This window comes from Molothrus ater, chromosome 7, assembly GCF_012460135.2.
Source record: "Molothrus ater isolate BHLD 08-10-18 breed brown headed cowbird chromosome 7, BPBGC_Mater_1.1, whole genome shotgun sequence".
NCBI lineage: Eukaryota > Metazoa > Chordata > Aves > Passeriformes > Icteridae > Molothrus > Molothrus ater.
In genome coordinates, this window is record NC_050484.2 from 15,128,086 (window position 1) to 15,142,223 (window position 14,138).

General features: G+C 37.3%; 1 protein-coding gene across 6 annotated transcripts in view; it reads left to right on the plus strand.

Moving 5' to 3' along the window:
• Window positions 1-14,138, plus strand: part of ZNF385B (zinc finger protein 385B) — a 149,093-nt gene that overhangs the window by 98,957 nt on the left and 35,998 nt on the right. The gene's annotated exons all lie outside the window — the stretch shown is intronic.

A 14,138-nucleotide genomic window follows, 5' to 3' on the forward strand; every position in this document is an offset into this window, starting at 1 on the left:
TCTGAAAACATCTGTGATTCTCTAGATAAAACGTTAGTGTTCCCATTTTGTTTATGGAAGTGTTTTGATCCCTAGCTTCTCTCCACCAGGGGTACTTTCAGCTGAAGCAGTGAGCAGACCCTGATTTTGTAAAAGAAAAGCCTACTCCAGTCATATCTTATTTTCTTGATGGAATTGTGTGATTTAGCTTAAGCTGTCTCCCCTTTGCTTCTCTTTAAATCAATAGTTCTAAATATGCTGCGGATGTATGTATAGAAATTGCCAATTCATGCCCCAATTAAATTTGTCTTTGTTCATTAGGACTTATTATATAGGAAAAATTATTTGGGGAGTGATTGCACTAACTCACTGGATACCTATCTTTATTCCTCTGTATAAAACTTTTCTGTTTCAACAGATCAGCCAGAAGGGGATCTTGTAAGGGCAGGATGAAAGATTCCAAGCAAAGAGGATTGCAGAATAGGTGCTGTCTTCCCTGCTCTTTTCATATCAGTAGCAAGTAGTTTTGTCAGAACAGCAGAGGCATGATCAGACTGTCAGAGTCTGAGCCTGAGTTGCTGCATGGAAGGACAAACCCTCTGTCAGAAATGCTGCAGCAGTGGATCCCAAGGTGACATCACATTTGTCCTGGCATCAGGTTCCAAATGGAATACCCCATTTCAATACCTCATCTGAAATGCAGAGCTTGAATCAAATTATCAGATATTATTACTGAAAATGTTCTTGTTTATAAAAAATTAAGAACCATCATTATAGGAACTTCCCAAACTGGTACTTCCAGTTTGAGATGGATGTGGACCAGAAGGTATTGTTTAAGCAGAGTTCTTTTTCAGCATACTAAAATGACTCTAAAGATGCCTTAAGAGGTTAAAAACTTGCATATTGATTACATTCAAAATACGTATGTCAAGTATATAGTCAATGGAAATCAAAGTTAATTTTACTGTGATCCCTGTTGTCTGTTTATTCTAACATGATCTTGAATTTTACACTTGCTGGTTTCTACCACGCATTCTTTCTCTAAACCCCCTGATTCTTTATCTCCTGTCATCCATCTTCCATCTTTATCTCCTGTCATCCAGGTGTACTGAATGATGAAAGGATACTTTGTGATCACATCATGGTACATGTGCTAAAGTGGCTGAAAGCCAGGATTTATCTTGCAACGTCAAGATCACTGATCACTTCATGATCACTGTCTCCATCTCCTGCTATAAGGGTTGTGTACTCCCCAAAAGAGAAATCACAAAACTCCAGTATATTCTGCCTTGTCCTGAAATGAGAGCAGTACTACATGGTTCACATTTAGTTGAAGTAGTACAGCCAGGGACCTGTCAATCTGCACAAATACATTATCAGCAGCTTCTCAGATTCTATCATCATAGAAAATAATCAGCAATTCATATGCTTCTTTCTGAGTTTGTTATGGCCTCAGGGGTAATCAAAGATTAGAGCATCTCTTGTAGCTTTCAGATTAGTGAAACATTTTGCATCTAACTAGCCCATGATTGGTTTCTAAATGCTAGTTCATACCCTTCATGTTTTAGAGGACACATGGGTTAATGTGGCCTAGTTATTGCTTCAGTGTCTTATTTCTCTTCAAGTAGCTTTATGCTGATTCTTTATATTAGAGTTCTCTCAGTCCCCTTGCAAAGTGGACCAGAGATATTTTACATCTGCCAGTGAAGGTGAGCCAGCTGGAATGTGCTACAGGAAGGGAAGAGGAGCTGACTAGTAACTCAGTCAGAAATTTCTGACTCTTCTCCAACATTAGCCCTGCCTGGACTAAGTATCCCTGGCCTACCCCCAAGACAACTACAGGGAGGAACTAATTTTCTCTTTCCTCTTCTGCATTTTCAATTATTACTCACATTTTTATTTGCTGCCTATCTTTTCTCATTTGAAGGGCACAGTAATCACCAAGGCAGAAGCTGAGTTCAGCAGATAAGAGCACAGGGCACCCGTATCACCAGCTTCACTCACCCCTCTGTGCCAAGTGCCTCTTCTGCCTTTCTGGCAGGACACTGTGGCTTGGGAGCTTTCTCTTTCCTTAGCAGGGTCTGAATTCAGCCACTTAACACCCTGCTGCAGTGCCAAAGTACGCTTTGCAGCACAGGATTGTATATGGCAGGAGCAGATTACAAATGCAGCCAACTGGATGTTGCCAACCCGTTATCTACCATCCTTTTTATCCAAGCACTCTGTCCCTGTGCTCTGAATTCCCCTTTTCTATTTTTTTGGAGTGCTGAAGGGAAGTGACCTTTTCTGGTCCTCTCTATCTGACTCCAGAGAGGAGGTAAAATTTTTTAAGAGCCATACTTTACGTTCATTACCCACACAGAAAGGAAATTTAAGCAATTGATTTAGGAGTAGTGTTTTGCAGGGTAGCTGGATATTTTTCTTGAGGATTTTTGTTGGTTAGGGTTTTTTTAATTAAGACACGACAATGTTTTTCTTACAAACCTCTTATATCCTTTATAATAATGCAGGCAGACAAGGACTTCAGGTTTTCCTTCCATTCCTCTTTTGAAAACTTAAAAATGTTCCTATTTCACTTCTAGTTGTTACGGATATAAAAGTTCACATTTTTCAATTCATAGCCAGAATCATCCAATTCACAACATGAAGAGTTGTCCTATTGCCATTTATTAAGGAAATAAGAAAAGTAATAGGTATTTTCTGAGATACAGGTGAGGAAAGCTGAAGTTCAGGGACCACATAATCAAGCCCAGATTCTGTCAGCACAGACCTCTGTTCTGTGGCTAGTCTTTGCTATCTCTTGCCCAAGTACCTAGCTACAGAGGCCCTTTACTCTCCATGTGATCATTTTCTCAATTTTTTGTAGTCCCTTTTCTTTGTATTCTTCGGCATTTTTTACCAAGCCAGGAATCCCTCTTTGTCTTTCTAGAGCTTTGAGGCAAAGCAGCAGAGAACTCTTTCAGCTGTGGTAGGAGTTTTTGGAAAAAATCTTCTCAGCCTGTGAAAGCCCTGAAAAATGTTTATTGAAGGTGGTATATCTTTCCCACAAAATACCTGAGTCTTTTCTTGAAACTTTAAAAAACCTGTGAGCTTGAAGAAAACACCTGGTAAGATACACTGAGTTAGATATGGGGGGGAAAAGCTGCCAAAACCAGGGGGGTTGTCAGAATTGAATTTCACCGTCAGTTGTCAGTTGAATTTGACAGTTTTTTCAGTTTCTGGTATTTTAACAGAAAGGTACAGGTCCCCTAGTTCCTGTCAGGAATCTTGCAAAGAGCAGCTCTGTAAAATTGGTAAGCCTAAATAAGCACTTTTCTGTCTCTTCTTCTAGAATATCATACATATAATTACAAGGGGGGAAAAGTGTTTATTAAAGGAATACAGACAAGCTTTAAGGGAGAATCTCTTCAAAAATTATTTATTTTATAGATTTTCCTATTGCTTTTGCATTTTTTCAAAGAGGAATTGGATGGATGAGCTTCCTTCTCTCAGTTTCCAGATCAGCAGCCAGATAGGGAACCCTGTCTCCAAGGAGGAAGTGCACTGACAGGCACTGGTGAAGAACAGAAGTCACCAAGCGCAGCCTTTCCCTACCCCTTTGCAGGAGTCTGGCATCCACCAGGTGGATTTTGAAAAATGGTTTCTAAATTGATGCATTGCATCCACTAGTGCATGTAAAAGTAATTAGGTCATCCTAATTCTTTAAAGAAGTACAGTTTCTGTGTACAAATCCTATTATTTGCTGAGTCCTCCATAAAATCTGGTCCTTGGCTATGCGTTTTATGTCTTTCTTAACAGAAAGCTTGGAGTTACTTTGTTACATTTCTGCAATATTTATTTCTTTTACTAGTCAACGCAGGAAGCTCAGAAGCCTTTATCTGCATTGAATTGCTTTCTTCTCAAGTTAGTTGTATGTTCCTGATGCAAGAAAGTTTTTTAAAGGGAGAGGGTTGTTAATCATAGATATTTTAGGCATTAGGTAACTGAAGGATGTTTTGCAAATAGACTGTTATTAAAACATCTCCCTTCAAAGCCAGCAGTCACAGAAATATAGTTATTATTATTATATGTGTTTTACCACTCTGCTTACAAAGATTTTGCTAGTTCCTAATTACAAACCTGAGTTCTACAAGTTCTAAGCAAAATTCTAGAGCAGCTTTATAGAAAAGTAATTCTCCATATGTCTGATGAAGTGGCTGCTTTTGCAGTATCCTGGCTGAACATGGTGAGTTTTCCTACTGTACCTGGGACCTTTGTCACATTGTTCCGTGCAAAACTGAGAATTGCTGCAATAATTATTAGTTAATATATTATAAAAACGCAGCTGAAATGTAATTCTTGTCATACTCATTCCTTCAGAATGTGGGTGTACTTGTAGTCTTTTAATCTAAATACAGTCAACTTCATGACAATCTGAAGGTAATGGCAGTTTAAAGCTGCACTGTGAAACTTTGCTTTCCTTTGCATGCCTGGAAACTAGCAACACAACTAGCAAACAGTGCTCCCAGGCTTGGAGCACTGACCAGCTCATTTCAAGTAACAGAGCAAGGCTGATTTCAGTAGCTGTGCCTGTCAGACCAGTCTTCTCTATATTCAGTCTGTCCATTTACACCATGAGCTTCAGCTGCTTACACAGGTTACCACTAGGGAAAGAGCATCCATTTCTTGCCTGTGTATTTGTTAGACAAGACAGGTTTCTACCTGCTTTTTTTCTCATTTACTTAAATTTAAAGAAATTAGATCCCCACCAAACATCAAGAAAAAAACCAAACCAACAGATTTTGATACTGCGTTCAGTTTCAGAGCAGGCTTAATTAGAGGAATCCTTTAAAGATTCATATCTAAATACAGTACTTTTTTAATCAAAAGCATTTTAAAGTTTGTTGTGTATGTTGTCGATAAAAAACCCAAAACAGAAATTCCATTATTAATTTTTAAGGGAAAAAGGCCTTATTTCATATATATGGTGAAAAGCAGAAGACAGCCGTGAAAAGAGTTAGGCAATTCTTGGTTCTGATTTTCTTCTCATGTATATTTAACCATTTTATACATTCATATTCCAGTCTCTATATATACATAAATTATCTCTTATTAGTTTTTTTTTTTCAGTGTGTGAAATGTAATTATATTAATTCATTTCAGAAGACTAGATTTCTTATGTCTTTATTCTCTCCTGTTCGCAGAATTAATCAAAAGCTTTGAGTTTGTCCTTAACCTCTCAACATATTTCAGAACTGTTGTGGAAATTCAAGTGTACCTAATGCAATATTATTCATTTTTTGTGTTTTGGTGTTCTGGAGCAGCCTGGGAGCAGGAAAACTCATCAAAACTTAGAGTAGACTTTTAAGTAGAAAAGGGTCACAGCTAAGGACTATCTCAAAGATGAAAGGAAAAATCAGGAATCTTGTTTGCCCCATGTGCTATCTAAGCTCCTTTTCTGAGTACAGAAAAATCTAGTACAGATTCAATTCTTAGGCTTGAATCTTTTGGAAGGATTTTGCTGGCAGGTACTTTTTCATGTTATTTGCCTATTTATATTATTTTACTGCCAGTTAGTAATAGGTATTATAACAAGAATACTTTTGCTCTCAGAGTATGTTATTGGTTTGCTTTTCAGCAAGTCTCAAACTACAATATGTTTTTATTTTTTCCTGGATCTGAAGGCAAGACAGTAACTTTTTTTGTTTAGCTGAACACAGCTGAGTGCTCTGAAAAACAGCAGCTTTAATAATAAATAGCAGTTATATAACACCTATCAGAGGATTTTAACACATTATTTAGACCTTTCAGCTTCTTTTATGGGGTTGCAAATTTTTTTATCCCCATTTTACAAATAAGTGATATAAGACTCAGATGAATCACTCATGTACAGTTAAACCTATGGGCAGCATAGCCACAGAGGGAAAGAAAACTGTCTTAGTCCTTGAGCTTAACTATTGGATTTGGACTTCACTCTTGTTCTCAGGTTTGGTCAGTCATGGTCCCAGCAGTTCATTTTACAGATACAAAGAAAGTATTGCACAATGATGGAGCAGTAATCTGGATGGATTAAAAAAGAAGCTGCCCAATACATAAAGCTAGTTCAGTCTCATGTAACAAAAAGCACTGACCCACAGATACTTGCTTTTTTTACTTATTCTCCATTTGTTTGGTGGGGAAATCTCTTTTATCCTAAAACATTCTCAACAGCTTTCTGTTTATTTATTTCACCCATAAAAATGTCTCATCTTGTCTGGAGCAGAAAATTCAACAATTTTTACCATAAAGGTTAAATCTATTTTTGGTGTTCTCATAATAAACTCAATCCTTTAATGTCTTTATATCCTTGCTTGAGAATAAGCCTTGTATTTATATCCTTGCTTGAGAAGAAGCAGAGATTTAGAAATTTTTTTTGTGGTGGCTCATCAATTTTTTTTCTTTGGGTCAAGCACTTCTATAGGAATCAAATATTACATTTTCATAATGTTTTACACAAAGATTAGTAAAACAGCAATAGCAGTGTTATTTAATTTTGAGAAAATTCTGAAAATTTAAGACTAAAACTATCCTTATTATGATATTCTAACTTAGAATTTTTTTAACATGCGATAAATATACAAGCATGAAGGAAAAGAAGGGCGAAGGAAATATTCACAGCACTGAAAAAAATAATAGTAAAAAATAGTTCAAAAGTGTTTTCTCAGTTACCTTTTGACCTCTGGGCTTAATCATATCACATTACATGGAAAGGAGAGAGGTAGGAAGAGTTGAGAGTTTATTTATCTTTGATTTTGATTTTTTATATCAGTTACTTGATTTAGGCTAGAGTAGTACAAAGACAGAGGAGTCCAAAAAGCAGAAGGTTAGAAAATCTCTGGGTTTGTTTCAATTTTTCCTTTTGCTTATGTTGCTCTAACCCATGATTTCAGAACTAGGATAGGAGAAAGAAGACTGGGATTCATCAGTAGCCTCCTGATCTTGGTCTGACAATTGTTTGCAGATTCCTATGTGCAAACCTTACTGAAGCAGTCACAGCTTCAACATAAGATTCCCAGTGTGCTGCTGTTTTAGCCCTCTACAAGTGGGTCAGAAAACATCCTAAGAGAGAGAAGGATGTGTGATGGTGACATTGCTTGTGCTAGAGCACAGGAGGGATAAATGTGCATGTCAGTAAAGATTTAGGGCTTTGCTTCCCAAGTCAATGCTGAGGAAAGATGATGAATGCATTTCTTGTTAAAACAGAAAGGATGTAATTAGGTGGCTAAAGAGAAAGTGTATTTGAGCATGGATTCTGACTTTCACTGGGCTTCAATGGAGTACTGAAAATCTGCAAAGGTGTTGGAGAAAGGCTAGCAAATGATCAAGCTTTTTACTGTGAACAGCTTAAGGAGCTTGGTTTATCAAAGGGAAGGTTAAGAGCTGGCATGATTGCAGTGCATGAGTGCCTGCACTATTCAGAAGGTATTTGAGTGACCTTAAACAGAGAAGCACAACTAGATTGAGGGGCTTATAATAACTATGGAAGCAAGTATTGCTTCCACAGTCATGTAAATTAACTTGTTTAGAAATTTTTAAATCAAGCTGTTGAGATTGAGTTTTTTCCTGAAATTTAGGCTCTGATTGACCACAAATTATTTGACTTGGTAATAGAAAGGGCTGAACCTTCTCAGTGAATGAAATTATGTCATAAATTTTTCAGGAAATCAGCTGTAATGGTTCCCTCTTGCCTAACCCAAATCTGTAAATCGCTTCAGAAGTCCCTTTCAGTGTTCTGTGATTGTTAATACAGGCACACAAAGGAATCAGCCTCTTTTTCATTTTTCCATGCAAACTTACTTTAAAGGGGGAACATGCAAGAGGATAACACACCCAGAGGTTCTGCATTATACCATAGGACTGAATATAAAAATGCAGGGAAAGAAATTTAGCTGCTTATGAGGTGGAGATGGAAAACTGGTCTCTGAAGTCCAGGGATCTAGCCCTGCAACTCTGTTAACAGAAATAATGTGGAATTTGCAAAAGCAAAATTAACTGAGCCTTAATCTAAAAGGAGAATGAGAGAGCTGAATTTATTAGTATTTCTAATACTTCTTTTAAGATATAAAAGTTGTTTCCAGCTCTGTGTGTCCTTTTAGTTGTCTCGTACTAAAATTGAACTAGAAGTGTAAACACCAGAGGTGTCTCTTTCCTTTTTTATTTTCAGTACTCTTATTTCAGCAACGTTTTGTGGATTGCTGTAGTATCTGATGTTAACAAGTGAATTACAGCAAGACTTTTGGGTTTTTTAAAGATGCTTCCTGCTGATTACACTGACTAGTGGTAGTGTGTGGATGTCCCAGCTATCACAGCCACTGTTTTCCTCAGGGAGGTTGGAGCTTGCTGCCAAGTTGAGGGGACAGATAAACACAGTGAGAGGTCGCATTCAGAGAGGTTTGCTTCAGAGTACAATGCTGTTGTTGTATTTTAGGAATCATGTGTAAGGGAAGGGAGATGCTAGTCCCTGTGGTCTGTAGTCTTTCTTAGTGGATGCTTGTTTTACTGCACTTGGGGAGACATCTACTCAGCAGTTTAAAAAGAAAAAGTAAAATCATGGACTTTCTCTAACCTCAGTATGGCTGGGTTTGATTTCCCTGAGATCCAGATTTCATGCTCTGTGCAAATGTGCTATGTGTAAGTACATTGAGAACCTCCTTAAAAAAAAAAAAGGTGATTCAAGCAACCCTCAGCTAGACCACAGGACTGCTGTAAAAAGAAAAACAAACCCCAATAATGTTGTAAGTTAATTGTTCTTTTTGTTCAATGAAGTGTTTGCACAAGTCTCCAAATCAGCTGCTGAGAATCTGAGTCACCCCTGGTTTGGTTACTGGCTATTTACATCTGCCTGTTTTTTAAGAAGCACAAAATGTTGTAGAGAGCATAGGGGCAGAGGTGTAGGGAGGTAGTGTTTAGAGAGCTGCAGGCTCACACTACAGAAATACATCTCTGGAGACACTGTGTGCTACTCAAGGAGATCTGATGCGCAGGGAGTATTGATGGCTTTCCTGCAAGAAAAGAAAGTTGTTCACATCACAGAGTGATTTATGTTGGAAAAGACCCTGAAGATCACTGTGTTCAGCTGTTAAGGCAGCACTGCCAAATTCACAAGTGAGCCATATCCCTCAGTGCCACATGTACATGTCTTCTTAATATCTCCAGGGATAGAGACTCCACCATTTCCCTGGCCAATGTTGCAATGCTTGATAACCCTTTCAGTAATACTTTTCTCCTAATATCCAGTCTAAGCCTCCCTTTGTACAACTTGAGGATATTTCCTCTTGTCCTGTCATTTGTTACCTGGGAAAAGATAGTGACGCTCCCTTGCTACAACCTCCTTCTGGGTACAGCTCCATCAGTAGAATTGGCACGAGTGTTCCTGATGCAAAATAAACAATGAAATGTGTGACAGAATTGCAGTGACTTGAACACTAAATTATGCCTAGAATTAGTCAAATGAGAAATATGTTCCCTGTTGGAACAAAAGCAGCACAAATGTGGAGAGAACAGATTTTTGCTGGTTTGTGTTGGCCAAGCATGCCAAGCATTACATCACAATGTTAATGTTTCTGATTTTAATGCTGGGCATTTTAAGTATGTGCTTTGCTGAGTATGTGTATTCGCTTCTGTCACTCTGTCAATCATTGTAATATGTACAGTTATGGTAGGGGGCTGTGTATATCTGGCAGAATTTATGATAAGGTTCTGTGTATGATCAGTCTCCACAGTGGCAGTGTACTTGGCTTTCATAACAACTGGAGCTCAAACACAGGGAGTTTCAGAACTTAATTTAGATGTTACACTGGTAATTTGTATATGCCAGTGTTTTTTTCTGGAGGGAAATACTGGATTATATTATCCATTTGTTCCACATATGGTTTAAAACTTTTATTTATCAGAGTAAACCAGCTGAAGGCCACTCTCTGTGTTTTTCAGAAGCTTATTATACCTGCTGGTTAAGTGATATGAGTTACATCTCTTATCCCCACTGTCAATATTATGTTTACAAAAGCTTGTCTAACAGTTAACTCTATATTTGACACAAGAGTTACATCATGATAAGAGGTAACAGGGCATTCATTGCTAATCACAATTTTAAACCTTACTCAGGTTTAAGGTTATGCTCCTGTTACTTACCTCCCCTCAGGATCATGGCAGTTTATTTCTGAGACTCATAATCTAGTGTTTGTACAGTCTGCTGTATATAAACAGATCTTTCAAAATAACCAGAACTTTGGTTTCACCAAGCAACTACTCCCAACACTTTTTTTTTTCCACTTCTTCCTGTGCCTACTTTCATGTCTCTTTGTAGTCTGGTTCCTTTCCCAGGAGGCACCAGAAGAATCTGTGGTACCATGATACACAGCACAGCAGGGAGAGCTTCTGGTACTAAGAATAGTAAGAGAATTCAAGGATGAAATTCTTGAGTTGCTGATGATAAGGTGTAACAGCTCATCTAAAACTGGCTTTGTACCTGAGGACTAAAAGTGGCAAATATGATGCATGTTTTTAAAATCCATTCTGTGAAGAATGGAGTTTTTTACCAGGCAAATGAATACCTCAATATTGAGGCGAACTTCAATAAAAACAGTATAATAGGATACCTCATCCTGTAAACTGCTTGTAAATTGTCAGCATAAATTCCTTTCTAAAGATAAATCCTTCTTTACAAGCCTGTTTATAGGGGTCAACAAACATGTGAATAAGGATGTTTAAATCTACATAGTCTGAATTACTGACAAGGTTTTTTACAAAACCCCTTGGCAAAGATTTTTTTGAGAAAACTAAATTGGCATAAGAAGACTCTTGGATGACAAAAAGTTGCTTGGGAGGTAAGTGAGCTGAGGAAATTTGCTATTGGAAAAGTTCTCCAAGGTAGTGAGGACTAAGAAGGACAACAAAATTTGTGAAAGACCTTGATGAAACTGACAAGCCAGACATAGTGGTGTTGGTGAAGTTACATCTAGATATTACTAAAGTGAGGGACATGGAAGTAAAAATTCACAAAACTTGACATAGAAAGTAGTGTACTAGGAATTGGCTATCAAGACTTGGGAGTGAGAGCTCGGGTTTATAATAGTGGTTCCTTGAAAACATCAGCTCAGAGTTCAATACTGATCTATCCAGGGTCTTTTATATGGTTCCTGTCCATATCCTCAGTATATTTAATTGAATTAGTTGATTTTTTGGTAGAATTGAGGCAGGCAACAAGAATGTAGAGAGGAATGGAATGATTTCCGTACACAGAATGACTGAGTGGCACAAAGATAACTCAGGATGTGGTATAGATCTTATAAAATTGAATTTTATGAAAGTATATTTAAACAAAAATAATTTCTTGGCACTAAGGACTGTAGGCATTGGAAGTAGATGCAAAGAATGAAAACTGGTTTGCATCAGTTTCAGGGGTAACTATGCAAGACAAAGTCACTGGAATTTATCAAATACACAGAAAACACCTGAGTGGGGAAGTTTTTTGATGGGAAAATATGAAAAAAGCAGTAGGAAATACAATGTCAGTGCTGCCCCTGTTCTGTCCTGTCTGTTGCTACACTTGTATTTTCTAGATGCCTTTAAAGTTCTTGTTGCAATCTCAGTAGGTATAGAGTATTTCCGTCGGAATTCTCTTAATCCTTGCTCGCTTCAATAGTTTGAGTGGTTTTAACAAGACTCATTGCAAAAAAGATGGTGTCTTCAACTTTCTTGGAATGACATTTTTAAATTTAACTTTTTATTAAAGCAATTAAAATAGGAGAACAATACTAACAGGTTGTTAAACCTAGTTATGTCTACCAGAGCACCATTAATTGCTTTGTTAAATCCCCCTGTAGCATAAACAGCATAGTGCAAATTTTTATTTGCATTTGTGGTAGCTGTTAGCTTCTGTTATCATTTTGTTTTATAGGTCTGGTTCTTAAATACTGGTGCTCCCCACTGGGCAAACTATGCTGCGTCATTTCCTAATAAATACCTCAACAAATAATTCTCTCCCTCTTTTTCTACTCCCTCCCTCCCTCCCTGCAGTGAAGAGGATAATTTTGTGTAGGGATGGAAGATCAGTTTACCCTGCAGCATTAATCTTCTAACAGAGAGATACTATTTTATTTTTCCAGTGTGCTGTAATCCACCCCAGTTTCTGACATATTTAAAGTGTATTAATTGTTAATGTTGCACTTCTTGAATTCTAATCATGACCAGCTTGCATGCAGGGCTCTGGTTTGGGAGGGATCATTACCCACTCCCCTGGGGATCACAAGTGGTACTTTCTGGAGGCAGCATGAGCTGTATTATTTTCATGGATTTTTGTTCTTGTGCTGCTGCATCTGTTTGAAGCTGGGAGGTTGTGCACAGGCTGCATGGTGTGGTTGTGAAGTGCCTTGCCTCGCGCTAGCGCTGTGGATTGTTATTTGGAGTGCACAGAGGAATCATTGATCACTGCTTCTTCCCTTTGTACCTTGTTTGAAACGGGACTGCAGACACTTGTGGGTATTTTTGCTATTTCTTTTCACCGATTTCAGACACTCCAAATGGTTGAGGTACTTCTGAACATTACTCTTTTCTTCTAGACTAACTGATTAACACTTTGAGTTAAGTATTTAAGTTGAAATGTAAAAAAATATCTTCCATTTAAGAAAAAATCCAAGCCAACTCTTCCCTAATAATACATCAATATTTTAATGTGTGTAATAAATGTAATAATATATATTGATTGTCATATCTATTATAAAGTGGATGCTCAAAAAGCTTTTAATCTGCATGTATAATTTTGATATATTATGTAGGGCAATGCCATAAATGGTACAAGTCAGAAAAAGTTTTTTTTTGTTGTGTTTTAAGCTTTTAGACTTTGAACTCTCACTATGTCCTAGAAATAGAAGAAACAGGCAACAAGGGCATTTATTTCAGGTTTTTTTTTCGATTTTGTCACAATCCATTGTAACAACAATGCATCATTAAATAATTTAGTAGATCATTCCAGATGAAGTGGTTTTACTTTTGTATTGTCACCAGGTACCCCTGTGGCAATGAACTACAGTATTTAGTGGCAGAAGATACGTATTAAATTACCTCTCTGGAAAATTTATCACTAATGCCATTTACAAAATCATTCATTTGGTTTAAAATGAATGCAGCAAGAAACATATGTAGCCACTGTCCAAAGAAAAAAAAAGTATTTAATGTTAGGTAATATATTTGGGGAATATCTTAGGCAGATACAATGCAGTATGCTTTTCTTGAATTTGTTTTTTTGTGTGTGCATATATATGTGCAGAAAATTCTCAAAGTGCAGGCTTCTCTGGAAGCTTAAAATTTGTACTAAGGGAAAATTAATGTCTTTATCTTCATGTTTAGAAAGTCTAGAAGCAGGTAATTTCCTGTTCTAATTCTTCAGTGGATCGGTTATTTCAGCTGTTCTCTTGCCCTTTTGCAAGTTGGCTTAATACCAAGTGTGTCTTGTGTATCACCTGGGATTAAACAGCCAGGTGTTGTTTCTTCCAATAGTACCGCAAAGGAAAAAATATCACTGTGGTTGCAAAGCAAGCTTCAGAAAAATCTAACTTTATTAAAAATAAAATTATTTTCTTCTGAACTGGTTTAGAAACAAAATGGGGAAATGAGCACTTATCTGTTGTTGTAGACTTCCATTTTTTCCCCTCTCCTCTTCATAATCTATTGTTTATCTCAGATAAGGATGAGGGACCACACATACACAGATGCTCACAGGATCATTTCAGTTGAAAGGGGTCTCAGATGTCATCTGGTTCAACATCAGGCTGAGAGTAAATTCAGTTGTGAGACCAGACCAAATATTCTGCTTTTCTTTAATTAGAAAATTTAGTTTGAGTAGTTTTGCATCAGGAAATGAATTTTAATCTGTATTCGTGTCACATCAGGAAGAATGACATGTTATGACTGAGGCCTCGACACAGTAGCAGTTCTAAACTCTGTTTTCTGAACACCCTGTGTCATTGCCCAGAGCGTTCTGTGATCCTGAGAATATTTGTGACCAACAGCAGTCCTGATATTGAGCAAAGATGTAATAAGTTTTGAGTTCTTGAAAAGGTTCAGTCAAATTTGGGAGAAATATATTCAGATTTTTCCCTTATCTCATGTTTCTTGCAGTGTTTAAATATTTTCTGAAGTGT